The sequence below is a fragment of the Mesoplodon bidens genome (genome assembly GCF_964165515.1).
Source record: "Mesoplodon bidens genome assembly, chromosome: 13".
Taxonomy (NCBI): Eukaryota; Metazoa; Chordata; class Mammalia; order Artiodactyla; family Ziphiidae; genus Mesoplodon; species Mesoplodon bidens.
The window spans coordinates 54,124,776-54,139,384 of NC_138169.1; positions in this window are offsets into that span (position 1 = coordinate 54,124,776).

A 14,609-nucleotide genomic window follows, 5' to 3' on the forward strand; every position below is an offset into this window, starting at 1 on the left:
AATATGTCCTGCCACTCCATTCTGGCTTGTAGAGTTTCTGTTGAAAGATCAACTGTTAACCTTATGGGGATTCCCTTGTGTGTTTTTGTTGTTGTTGTTGTTTTTCCCTTGCTGCTTTTAATATTTTTTATTTGTTTTAATTTTTGATAGTTTGATTAATATGTGTTTTGGTGTGTTTCTCCTTGGATTTATCCTCTATGGGACTCTCTGTGCTTCCTGGAATTGATTAACTATTTCCTTTCCCATATTAGGGCTGTTTTCAACTATAATATCCTCAAATATTTTCTCAGTCCCTTTATTTTGCTCTTCTTCTTCTGAGACTCCTATAATCCGAATGTTGGTGGGTTTAATGTTGTCTCAGAGGTCTCTGAGACTGTCCTCAGGTCTTTTCATTCTTTTTTCTTTATTCTGCTCTGCAGTAGTTATTTCCACTATTTTATCTTCCAGGTTACTTATCCGTTCTTCTGCCTCAGTTTTTCTGCTATTGTTCCCTTCTAGAGAATTTTAACTTTCATTTATTGCTTTGTTCATCACTGTTTGTTTGCTCTTTAGTTCTTCTACGTCCTTGTTAAACTTTTTTTTAAATTTTTTTATTCTCTCTATTTCCAAGATTTTGCATCATCTTTACTATCATTATTCTGAATTATTTTTCAGTTAGACTTCCTATTTCCTCTTCATTTGTTAGGTCTGGTGGGTTTTTGTCTGGTTCCTTCATCTGCAATGTGTTTTTCTCTCTTCTCATTTTGCTTAACTTGCTGTGCTTTGGGTCTCCTTTTCACAGGCTGCAAGTTTGTAGTTCCAGTTGTTTTTGTCCCCAGTGGCTAAGGTTGGTTCAGTTGCTTGTGTAGGCTTCCTGTTGGAGGAGACTAGTGCCTGTGTTCTGTTGGATGAGGCTGGGTCTTGTGTTTCTCGTTGGCAGGTCCACGTCTGGTCATGTGTTTTGGGGTTTCTGTGGCCTTATTATTATTTTAGGCAGCCTATCTGCTAATGGGTAGGTTAGTGTTCCTGTATTGCTAGTTGTTTGCCATAGGGTGTCCAGCACTGTAGCTTGCTGGTCGTTGAGTGAACCTGGATCTTGGTGTTGAGATGGAGATCTCTGGGAGATTTTCATCATTTTATATTACGTGGAGCTGGAAGGTCTCTTGTGGACCAGTGTCCTGAACTTGGCTCTCCCACCATAGTAGCACAGTCCTGATGCCTGGCTGGAGCACCAAGAGCCTTTCATCCACAACGCTCACAATAAGTGGGAGAAAAAAAATAGAAAGAAATAAAGATTATAAAATAAAATGAATTAAAATAAAGATATTTAAAATAAAAAGTAATTATTAAGAAAAAAATTTAAAGTAAAAAAAAAAAGGACAGACAGAACGCTAGGATAAATGGTAAAAGCAAAGCTGTGCAGACATATTCACACACAGAAGCATACACATACACACTAACACAAAGAGAAAAAATGAAAAAAATATTTATATATCTTTGTTTCCAAAGTTCACCTCCTCAATTTGGGATGACTCATTGTCTATTCAGGTATTCCACAGATGCAGGGTACATTAAGTTTACTGTGGAGATTTAACCCACTGCTCCTGAGAGAAATTTCCCTTTCTCTTCTTTTTTCGCACAGCTCACAGGGTCAGCTTTGTATTTGGACCCGCCTCTGTGTGTAGGTCACCTGGGGTGTCTGTTCTTCACTCAGACAGGATGGGTTCAAAGGAGCAGCTGATTCAGGGGCTCTGGCTCTCTCAGGTTGGGGAGAGTGATGGTTACGGATGTGTGGCGAACCTGCAACAGCAGAGGCCGGTGTGACGTTGCATCAGCCTGAGGCACGCCGTGTGTTCTCCCAGGGAAGTTGACCCTGAATCATGGGACCCAGGCAGTGGTGGTCCGCACTGGCTGCCGGGAGGTGAGATGTGGATAGTGACCTCTGCTTGCACACAGGCTTCTCGGTGGCTGCAGCAGCAGCCTTAGCATCCCATGCCCATCTCCGTGGTCCATGCTGTTAGCTGCGGCTCTTGCCCATCTCTGGAGATCCTTTAAGCAGTGCTCTTAATCCCCTCTCCTCATGCACCAGGAAACAAAGAGGCAAGAAAAAATCTCTTGCCTCTTTGGCAGCTCCAGACCTTTTCCCGGAATCCCTCCCAGCTAGCTGTGGTGCACTAGCTCCCTTCAGGCTGTGTTCACACAGCCAACCCCAGTCCTCTTTCTGGGATCTGATCTCCGAATCCTGAGCTTCAACTCCAGGCCCCCATCCATCCCAGCGGGTGAGCAGACAAGCCTCTTGGGATGGTGCTTACTGGTCAGCACTGATCCTCTGTGTGGAAATCTCTCTGCTTTGCCCTCTGCACCCCTGTTGCTGAGCTCTCCACCATGGCTCCGAAACTCCCCCACTCCACCATCCGTGGTCTCCACCCACGAAGTGGCTTCCTAGTGTGTGGAAACCTTTCCTCCTTCACAGCTCCCTCCCACTGGTGCAGGTCCCATCCCTATTCTTTTGTCTCTGTTTTTTCTTTTTTTCTTTTGCCCTACCCAGGTACTTGGGGAGTCTCTTGCCTTTTGGGAGGTCTGAGGTCTTCCTCCAGCATTCAGTAGGTGTTCTGTAGGAGCTGTTCCACATGTAGATGTATTTCTGATGTATTTGTGGGGAGGAAAGTGATCTCTGCATCTTACTCTTCCGCCATCTTGAAGCTCCTCTGTATATTTAAGTTTTTAAATCATTTTGAGTCTATTTTTGTATATGGTGTTAGACAGTAGTCTCCTTTGATTAATTTGCATGTAGCTGTCTAGTTTTCCCAACATCATTTGTTGAAGAGGTGGTCTTTTCCCCATTGTAGAATCTTGCCTCTTTTGTTGTAGTTTAATTGACCGTATAAGTGTGAGTTTATTTCTGGGCTCTCTAATCTGTTCCATTCATCTATGTGTCTGTTTTTGTGACAGTTCCATACTGCTTTGATTATTGTAGCTTTGCATTTTAATTTATAATCAGAAAGCATGATCCATCCAGCTCTGTTCTTCTTTCTCCAGGTTTCTTTGACAATTTGCAGTCTTTTTTGGTTCCATACAAATTTTAGGATTATTTGTTCTAGTCCTGTGAGAAATGTCATTGGTAGTTTGATAGAGATTGCATTGAATTTGAAGATTCCCTTGGGAAGTATGGTCATTTTAACAATATTAATCTACCAACCAATAAATATGTTATATATTTCCATTTGTTTCTGCTGTCTTCAGTGTCTTTCATCAGTGTCAGTTTTCTGAGTACAAGTTTTCTTGTACTCCTTGGTTAAATTTTTTTCTAGATATTGTATTCTTTTTTATGCAATGGTAAATGGAATTGTTCCTTAATTTATCTTTCTGATAGTTTCTTATTATTATATGGAAATAAAACAGATTCCTGCATATGAATATTATATCCTACAACTTTACCGAATTAATTTATTCTAAAAATTTTTGTTGGCATCTTTAAGATTTTCTCTCTCTCTATATATATATATATATATAGTATCATGTCATCTGCAAACAGTGACACTTTTACATCTTTCTTTTCAGCTTACTCCTTATATAACTGTTTCTTGTCTGATTGCTATGGCTAGGACTTTTAATAGTATGTTGAATAAAAGTGGCAAGAATGGGAAACATTGTCTTGTTCCTGATCTTAGAGCAAAAGCTTTCAGGTTTTCACTGTTGAGTACAGTGTTTGCTATAGGTTTCTCATACATGGTCTTTATTAAATTGAGGTATGTTCCCTCTATACAAACTTGTTGAGGGTTTTATCATAAGTGAATGTAGAATTTTGTCAAAATCTTCTCCTGCACCTATTGAGACATTTGTAAATTTTATTTTTCAATTTGTCAATGTGATGTATCACATTGGCTGATTTGTAGATATTAAGGCATCTCTTCATCCCTAGGATAAATCCCATTTGATCATGGTGTATATTCATTTTACTGTATGGTTGGATTCAGTTTGCTAATATTTTGCTGAGAAGTTTTGCAAATATCATCATCAGTGATATTGGACATTTTTCTTTTTTGTGATATCTTTGTCTGGTTTTGGTATCAAGCTAATTCTAGCTTGATATAATGAGGTTGGAAATGTTTCTTCCTCTTCAATTTTTTGGAATAGTTTGGAAAAACATGTGTTAAACTTTCTTTAAATGTTTGGCAGAATTCACCTGTGAAACCATCTGATCCTAGACTTTGGAATGCTGAGAGTTTTTTTGTTTTTCTTTTTCTATTACTGGTAATGGTCTGTTCCTATTTTCTATGTCTTCCTTGTTCAGCCTTGGGAGGTTGCACATCTCTTGGAATTTGTCCATTTCTTCTAGATTGTCCATTTTATTAGCATATTGTTATTCATAGTAATATTTTATGATCCTTTGCATTTCTGTAGTGTCAGTTACAACTTCACCTTTTTCATTTCTGACTTAGGCCCTCTCTCTTTTTTTCTTGATGAGTCTGTCTAAAGGCTTATCCACTTTGCTTATCATTTCAATGAATCATCCTTTAGTTTCATTGATCTTTTCTTTTCTTTTATTTTTCAGTCTATTTCATGCATTTCTGCTCTGACTTTATTATTTATTTCCTTCTACTAACTTTGGGTTTTGTTCTCCTTTTTCTAGTTCCTTTAGGTGTAAGATTAGATTATTTGAGATTTTTCTTGTTTTCTGAGATAGGTTTGTACAGCTATAAACTCTGTTCTTACAACTAACTACTTTTGGTAAGTCCCATAGATTATGAGCCATTGTGTTTCCATTTTCATTGGTCTCCAGATATTATTTATTTCCTCTTTGATTTCTTCAGTGGCCCATTGGTTGTTGAGTAGAATATTGTTTAGCCTTCACATGATTGTATATTTTGCAGGGTTTTTTCTTAATACTTCATTGCTACTCCCATAACTCTGTGGTCAGAAAAGATGGTTGGTTATAATTTTACTTTTTTAAAAGTTTATTGAGACTTATTTTGTAGTCCAGCATGTGATCTATCCTGGAGAATGTTCTATGTGCTTTTGAAAAGAAAGTGTATACTGCTGCTTTTGGATGGAATGCTCTCTCTATAGATAGATAGATAAGTTAGATAGATAGATAGATAGATAGATAGATAAATAGATAGATAGATAAATAGATTGATGATAGACAGATAGATTCCATCTTATCTCATGCATCACTTAAGGCCAGTGTTTCCTTATTGACTTTCTTGATGATTTGTCTATTTACCTAAGTGAATGTTAAAGTCCCCTACTGTTATTGAGTAACAGTCAATTTTTCCCTTTATGTTTGCTTTATGAATTTAGGTGATCGTATATTGGGTACATATATATTTACAATGGTTGTATCTTCTTGCTGGATTGATCTCTTTATTGATCTCTTTATTACTGTATAGTGTCATTCTTTGTCCCTTGTTACAGTCTTTGCTTTAAAGTCAAATTTCTCTGATGTAAGTTTTGCTACCACAGTTTTTTTTCATTTCCATTTGCATGAAATACATTTTTCCCCCCAGTTCCTCACTTTTAGTCTATGGGTGTCTTTAGATGTGAACTGAGCCTTTTTATAGGCACATATATGGGTTTTGTTTTGCTTTATCCATTCAGCCATCTATGTATGTCTTTTGATTGAAGTATTTAGCTCATTTACATTTAATTATTGATAGGTATGCACTTATTATTATTTTGTTAATTGTTTTCTGTTTGTTTTGTAGTTCTTTTTTGTTTTTGCTCTCTTCTTTTCTGATTTGATGACTGTCTTTAGTGTTATGTTTGGATTTCTTTCTATTTTGTGTGTGTGTGTGTGTGTATCCATTATAGGTTATTTGTTTATGGTTAATATGATGTTCATACGTATTTTATTTATGATTATTTTAAGCTAGTTATATCTTAAGTTTGAACACATTCTAGCAACTCTGCATGTTTACTCTCCTCCTCCCACATTTAATGTTTTTGACACCATATTTTACATCTTTTTTGTTTTACATATCCCTTAAATTCTTATTGTGGATATAGATGATTTACTCCTTTTGGTTTTAATCTTCCTACTAGTTTTATACGTGGGTACTCTTCTACCTTTACTGTACATTTTTTTTACCAATGGGATCTTCCTTTTGTCATTTTTTTTTTAATATTTATAGTTGTGGTCTTTTCTTTTCCACTTAGAGAAGTCCCTTTAACATTTCTTATAATGCTGGTTTAGTGGTGCTGAACTCTTTTAGCTTTTGTTTGTCTATAAGACTATTTATCTCTACTTCAAATCTGAATGAAAGCCTTGCCAAGTAGATTACTCATAGTTGTAGGGTTTTTTTTTTCTTTCATCACTTTGAATATATTGTGTCACTCCCATCTAGCCTGCAGTTTTTGATAAAACATCTGCTGATGGTCCAATGTCAGTTCCCTTGTATTTAGCTAGTTTTTTTTTTTCTCTTGCTGCTTTTAAGATTACCTCTTTATCTTGAATTTTTCCATTTTAATTAAAATTTGCCTTGGTGTGGACCTCTTTGGGTTTATGTTGTTTGGGAATCTCTGTGTTTCCTGGACCTGGATGTCTGTTTCCTTCCCCAGGTTAGAGAAGTTCTTCAAATATATTTTCTCTGCCTTCCTCTCTTCTCCCCTCTGGAAACCCTATAATAATAATAAAAAAAGTTAGTATGCTTGATGCTTCCCCAGTGATTTCTTAAACTATCCTCATTAAAAAGAAAAAAAAAAATATATATATATATATATATATATATATATATATATATATTCTTCCTTTTTTCTGTTCAGTTAGGTGATTTTCACTACTCTACTTGTCTTCTAGTTTGCTGATCCATTCCTCTGTATCATCTAATCTACTGTTGATTCCTTCTAGTGTGTGTGTGTGTTTTAATTTCAATCATTTTATTCTTCAGATTTGTTTGGTTCTTCCTTATATTTTCTAACCCTTTTTAAACTACTCACTGAGCCCAGCCATTTTTCTCCCAAGTTTGTTAAGCATCTTTATAATCATTACTTTGAACTCTTTTTTGAGTAGATTGCTTATCTCCACTTTGTTTAGTTCTTTTGGTGGGGTTCTATCTCATTCTTTCATTAGGAACATTTCCTCATTTTGTCTAATTCTCTGTGTATTTCTATGTATTAGGTAGGTCAATTACATTTCCTGATCTTAGAGAAGTGGCCTTATACTGGAGATGTCCTGTGGTGCACAGAAGTTCATTCCCCTTTGGTCATCAGAGCTATATGCTCTGGGGGCACTCCTGTGGGCTGCATGGACCCTTATGTTGTGGTGGGTCTGACTACTTTGTGTGTGCAGGAAGGAAGGTCTGGCCACTGATCTCATTGGCTGCCAAGTCATGCCTCATGAGTTGACTGCTGGCACACTGGTGGCTGGGCTGGGTCCATGGTGTCTGACAGCAGGCCTCAAGTGTTACTGGGGCTGATGCTAGCCCACTGGTGGTCAGAGAAGTCCCTAATACTAATTGGCTAGAGAAAGCACTCCAAAATGGTTCTTGCCAAGAGGACACCAGTGTCCTTGTGGTAGAATGAGCTTCTAAATGGCTGCCACCAACATTTATGTCCCCAGAGGAGTCCCAGTGACATTTTGCTTCTTCAGGAGGCTATCCAAGATCAGCAATTGTGTCTTACCCAGGATCCTTTCAAATTATTGCCTTTGTGCTAGAACTTGGAGTGTGTCAGAGTTTGTGCACACTCTTTAAAATTAGTCTTTCTTTCCTACAACCCTCCAGCTTTCCCATATGCAAGCCCCACTGGCTTTCAAAGCAAAGTATTCTGGTAGCTTCTCTTCCCACTGCAGGACCCCAGGGTGGTGCTCAGACCTTTCACTCCTCAGGGAGAACTTCTGCTATTATGATCATTCTCCCAATTTTAGGTCAGCTACATAGGAGTGTGGATCTTGACTACATTGCATCTTGACCTCCAACATATTTCCTTGTGGTTCCTTCTTTATATCTTTTGTTGTGGATAATATTTTCTGCCAATCTTTAGGTCATCCTCATAAATAGTAATTCTGTGAATAGTTATAATTTTTTTGTGTCCATGGGAAGAGGTAAGCTCAGGGTTTACCTACTCTGCTATCTTGGCCACACCTCTCTGTCACTGTCATTTTACTGTACTTTGTTTAATTTCCTCTATGTTGCTGAGAATATTAAGAGTTTGTTTAATTATTTTAATGCAAACTTATAATTCTTGTGGCTGAACACACAGTTTCAACTTTTATTATATGAATTTGTTTCTCAGCTGTTTAAATCCATTGATTTCAGTTCAATCTTTTTATTCAACACCACTGAATACTTAACATTGTGGTAAGCTGCGATAGTGATGCTGAAGTAAAATGGATGATTTCTATTCAGTGGATGCTTACAATCTAGTTGCCTTGAAAAAGTCTGCCTCTATTAGTGTTTGCTTGGAGAGCTGCCCTCAGACATACAAGTCAGGATAACAGAGTCAGTAATCAACTTGTGATCTCCAGAATGCATTTCACCTGTTTTTTGGAGAATCATGAAATTAATACTTCTTGTTAATTCTATCATTAATAAAAACAATGTTCCTTTAGTGCATGTAGGGATTTATGGATAAGAAAATATTTTCACATATTTCACTTTGTTTGTGCCTACTTGGGTGGCCTTTTGGATAGAGGGTCACTGGACATTTCTAGGCCTTGTTCTTGTCCCTACCTGCATCTTGGGACACATGCATGAGGCTGTATGAATCACGGGTGTGGAAAAAGGTGTTTCAATAGTTTACAGGAGGGCTTCCTTGGTGGAGCAGTGGTTGAGAGTCTGCCTGCCAATTCAGGGGACACAGGCTCTAGCCCTGGTCTGGGAGGATCCCACATGCTGTGGAGCAGTTAAGCCCATGTGCCACAACTTCTGAGCCTGCACTCTAGAGCCCATAAGCCACAACTAGTTAGCCTGCATGCCACAACTACTGAAGCCTGTGTGCCTAGAGCCCATGCTCCACAACAAGAGAAGCCACTGCAATGAGGGGTGGCCCCCATTCACAACTGGAGAGGGCCCATGCGCAGCAGCAAAGACCCAACACGGCCAAAAATAAATAAATAAATTTATTTTAAAAAATAGTTTCAGGAAAGAGTTTAGGGTTTCAAATGACAGTACACCCCCTTTTTAAATGATGCATTTAACTTATTCAGCATACTTCCACATCCTTTCTCCCATTTGATCCTCATAAGTTTATTTTGTCATAAAGTATATTTACATTTTATTCATATTTACAGTTCCTCTCTCATCAAAGGAAACCAACAAAACTTCCACAGGCATTTCATATCAATTTCTTATAACCCAATACTGTCAAAATCATTGCTTCTCCTCACCTACCTCACCTACAGTTCTGTAATAATAGTTCACCATTCCAGATCCTTCCTCTGACTCTTACTCATGTATATGCATCAGTGATTCTCAGATAATCTGTCCAAAGATGGTGCTTTTCTCTTTTCTCTTTTAGTGAGAAATTTAAAGCTTTTCTTCCTACTTGTAACTTGAAATCTTTCTATTTTAAAAAAAATAATGTTTGTTAGTTAATTGTAAGCTTAAAATAAAGTGCTATGTGGGGACTAAGTATGAATTTATTTTCCAATGGACAGGCACAGTCTTTCCTGACATGGAAATTTCTTTAGCTAGATACAGTATCTCTACTGTGTTTAATTTATTTTGCTTCCATCAACCTTAAAGAACTTTGTTTTTCAATATCATTTCTCCTGATGAGAACATAACCATTCTATCAGGGATAGAGTGACTCGTAGGTATTATCCTTTTCCATCTTCAGTTAAAACACAAAATATTAAATATTAAATAATTCTGAATCTTATGTTTTTTCCTTTTTTCCTGTAGGTGATCCATATGATGTTTTCTAAATGTATCCCAGTGTTCCATGGAGCCATACATATTAGATGTACCTTTTATGAACTACACTAAAACAAATGGAGTCATGATATCCATTTTTAAAATGGCAAATTCCATTGACACCATGTACAATATTATTACATAATATCTCTATATGGTTTTCTATTTATGCTTTATTCTTTAAGCATAATTTCTCAACTTATATTTACAAGTTTATATTTGAAAATATATCCAAGACATTCTGATTCACCATACATACACTATTTTGCCTTAAGTCCCACGCATATATTCTATTCTCTCCTTTCTTCTCTTCTTCCTATTCCTCTTCCTTCTTCTCTTCATTTGCCCCTCTTTTCTGTTATGTTTTTTCTATTATGAGACTCTGCCTTTATTCTCCCTCCTCTTTACTTTCTTTATCACTTTATCATTGTTACATGGTGATTTCTTTTCCTCTACACAGTGATTCTCAAATGGGAACAGTTTTGTCCTCATTGACATTTGGTGATGTCTAGTGACACTTTTGGGTGTCACAACTAGAAGAGGGGTGCTACTGGAATCTAATGTATAAGACAAGGGAGTGCCCACAACAAAGAATTATCCAGTTCAAAATGTCAATAATGCCAAGATTGAGAAATACATCTTTACTCTTACCACCGTTTTAGTGCCATATCCATAAACCACAGCTGTTTCTACCTATACCACACTGTTCCTTTTTAAACATTTTCACTGTAGTTTTCTCAAATGTAGCATTTATTTGCTGAGTGTTTTTACAGACAGCACATAAAATAAAAGCTTCCATAAAACATTCATCTTGGTATAGAGGTTTTATATTTAAATATCATATCTGTTGTCTTGAACCTATTCAGATACTGATTTCTAATGGTGATCAAGCTACTGATTGTTGGTATGGGACATAAAGGAGGCCTGTCACACGATAAAATAAATGTGAAAAAGTAAAATGAAGAGTTTAGAAAATTCATTCTTAGCCTCTGATGCACTACCTTTGCCCCTGAGTTATGGAAGCTCACCTGCTGTTATTTTGGGGGGATAAACCTGTCTCTCTCCCTAACTGTAAGATGGCTTTGAGCCCTAGATTTCATTTAGCTTTTCATCCTCTGACTGAGTAGGACTTTACAGTAATAACTCTGAATAAATATGTTTTAAAATAACATACCATCATCATCTCTGACTCATTCCTATTGTGACTTAATCTCTTTCCCAGTAAACTACTGATTATGGTGTGGGATATTTTACATGAGCTTACCTGACACACCATACATTTACAAGGTTTTAATGGGAAAATTATATAGCAAAATAAAATCTTGTCTTTTTTCAAATAAATATCCACATCCCTTCCCTCTTTTACAGTCCCCATGATTTATCTTGGGACCAATAGAAATTTTCCTCTTCTTTTTGACTTACAATTGGGTCTTCTCAGCATTTCCAGAATTTTTATTAGTGTTTGTGGTCTCCAATCTCTAACACTTTCTTCACTATAAAATATAATTGTTAATCTATTTATTTTAATGTCCTGGTCATTTCATTTTTTCCCACGTACAGCTGCAAAGAAGAATTCAAAATTTTTCTCGATGTTGTTTCAAAAAATTTTAAAAATATCATCAAATCAGCAGCACTTTCCCTTGACCAACAACATAATATTTGATTTTCAGTGATGATTTTTAAAATTTCTCAGGTAGGTTTTCTAGTATGAGTGCATAATTTTATAATTTTCCATAAAGCTTTTTCTTCCTTCTATAAATACACTCTTTCAACAATATCTTAACCTAAGAACTTCTTATCTCAAAACCAACAATCCTCTATTCTATTATGATTGCTTTCTCTGAGCCTTTAGTGGCTTTGCTTTTTCTTTTCTTGCTTTTTCCTTCTTTTTAAATCTTGACCCTATCTACACAAATTTCCCTCATTCTTTCCTGTTTTTTCCCCTCATCTATGTTTTATTTGTACTTTCTGTGTAATAGTTCTATATTTTGGAATATTTACTTTGTTCATTAAAACCTCTGTTTTAATCCCTCTCTTTTGCACGTTTCTTCTACATTCAACACAAACTTATTTAAGCATCTTCTGACTTCCTAAAAAAAAAGCAATTATAAAATACCATAGCTTTCATTTTAAATTATAAAATATTATAGGCATTGTTTACTTTTAACTCAAAAATCATTCCCTTCTTTTCCCCCCTTAATGATAGAATCTGTCTTCCAAAATAGTACAGAAAATGCCAAATGCTTGCTGTCCCAATCTTCAGATCTTCATTACAGCTAAGGATGTTTCATAAGTCATTTCTAGCCAAAAATGGATATGAGGGAGTCAGCTTAGAAGATTCTGGAAAAGACCATCTTTTATAAAAACAAGAGAGAGATTTGAGGAACCCCTTCTCACAGTCACTGTTCTCCTAATCTTGGACATTATCTTATGAAGAAATGATGCTTGGGACTAGTGATTCCTTGGCCACAAGGAGATTTTGTGCTCCAGACCAGCAAGGTACAGTGGTGTGAAAAATACTTGGTTCTTAGTGACATTGTTATGCCTCAGAACAAATAATTTATGATGGTACTTATGATGCTGGTGATAATGGCTGAAGATTTTTGGAGGGTTTACTAAATGCCAAGCATTTTATACTCTTTACACATATTAACTAATTCTATACATAACCCTAAGTGCTTTTAAGATCTATTTTCCAAATTTTACATCAGAGGAAAGTAAAGAACAAAGGGGTTAAGTAGCCTGCCCGTGGTCACAGAGCTAGTCAGTGGCACAGCTGGAATCTGAGCACTGACAGGTTGACTCCATCATTTATATGCATACCATTAAGTTATACTTTCTCATGAATTCAGGAATCATCTGCTCCAGACTTTGTAGTATGTGAGATAATTGTGTCTAACGTGTTTAAAACATTGTCACCTAACATTCTTCTTCTAAATGGAAGCTCCTTAACACAATGGTTCTTCAGTCTGTTGCAGACATTGGTTGTCCTAATCTATACCTCTTAACTAATTAATTTGTCTATTGGAAATTATATTCCCTAATGTAGCTTGTATAAATGAGCCATCTTAAATATTGTCTTCCTACACCTTTTGGTTATGTGCACTGTCTGCTACTCACCCATTCCTCTACTATTCCTCCTTCTGTTACCCAGTTCCATCTACTTTTGTATAATTGTTATTTTCTTTGTCACTGCTATATGTTAATATATTGAATATTTCCCTTGTTTCCTTATTCTTAAAGTTCAGGCCAACTATCTCTTTGGGAGGAAAATTGGAGGGGGTTCTCTCTCCATTGCCAGCTCTTTCCAGATTCTTACATTTCTTTGTCTCTGACTACTCTGCCTTTTCTCCCATCTTTCACTTTACAACTTCATCCTCATTACCCTTCCATTTTCTGAAACTCTCATCAACTATTTTTAATAGCATATTATTACTAAATGGTGAGGTCCTTAAATGCGGGGACTATCTTATATACTTACTTCTTTGTTATTTAAGGGGGAAAGTTTGCATCCCTAGAGAAACCAACGCATTCTAGGAGCTCAGTGGCACCCATTAAAAGGAAAAACAAATGAGTGACTGTGTTAATAAGACTTTGAGAAATTTTCCTGCATTAATTTCCACAGATACTACCAACACAAAGATTCTTTCTCTCCCATGCAGAGTCCTAGAGTATATCTGTCATCCTGGGTTCTTTCTTATTATTTCACTTTCTTGCACAGTTTGGATAGATGTGTCCTTTTTGTCCCCAGAAGCTATCCAGAGTTACCTTTAAAAATGGTACTTATTCTCTGGACCTAAAATATTTTACCTGATTGTACCTTTTACTTAAGTGGTTTCCTGAGCTTCATCAATAGCTGAAATTTAGATGTGCTCTGTGCAGCTATAATTCTTCTCAGTTCTTAAACGAAAAGTTCCCAGAGACACTGCTTCATCCTCAAGCGAGTGAAGAGGGTCTTTAGCCTTAGCCTATTAGTAGAATCATCACAAAGTTCTCTGAACAGTATTGGTCCTTTTTACTTCTGATGCCATCTCTATAATAAATTCAATTTATCTTCTCATCTAATGCTCATATCAAACTTCTTGTGTCCTAGATTTTGAATTACAGCAAGTATGTCCTTTGGTATATCCAATAGAATTAATAATCAGGGTCTCCACCATGTAATCTCTTGCCAGGCCTATGCCCTCAACTCTGGTGTTACCGTTTTCCACAAATCTTCCTACAAAATTATTCCTCCCCCTGCCAAATATATTTATAATACATATGCTGATCTTCTCTTCTTCCTCTTCCTCTTTTAAAGGACACTTATAAAGCCTACTTTCTTTCTCTTTCTACACTGTCATCTTTTACTATCTCTCTCATCCCAATTATTTGGATTTTCTCTAGTATTATCAATATTTTTACTATGTAATAATGATGATTAATGTTGTTTCTGCTATGCATGAAAAACCTATGATAAGCCAGGGACTCTTCCTGGTATGTATATATTTGTGTGTTTGTGTATTTTAAAACTCATAATAGCTAAATAACTTTTTTAAATGAGAAAACTGAGACAATGTTTAAGTAAGTGGCTCAGGATCACATCTGATGATAAATATGTGTGAATGTATGTATTTTATTTAACTGTCATATATATGTACCTTATAACTCACTAATGAGATGTGCTATTATTTTTTTTTTAATGAGGTAACTGAGGTTAGGTGATATTGAGAACATTGACCTGTAGACAGCATACTGAACACTGGATAAATGCAAACATATGGTCACATGGAG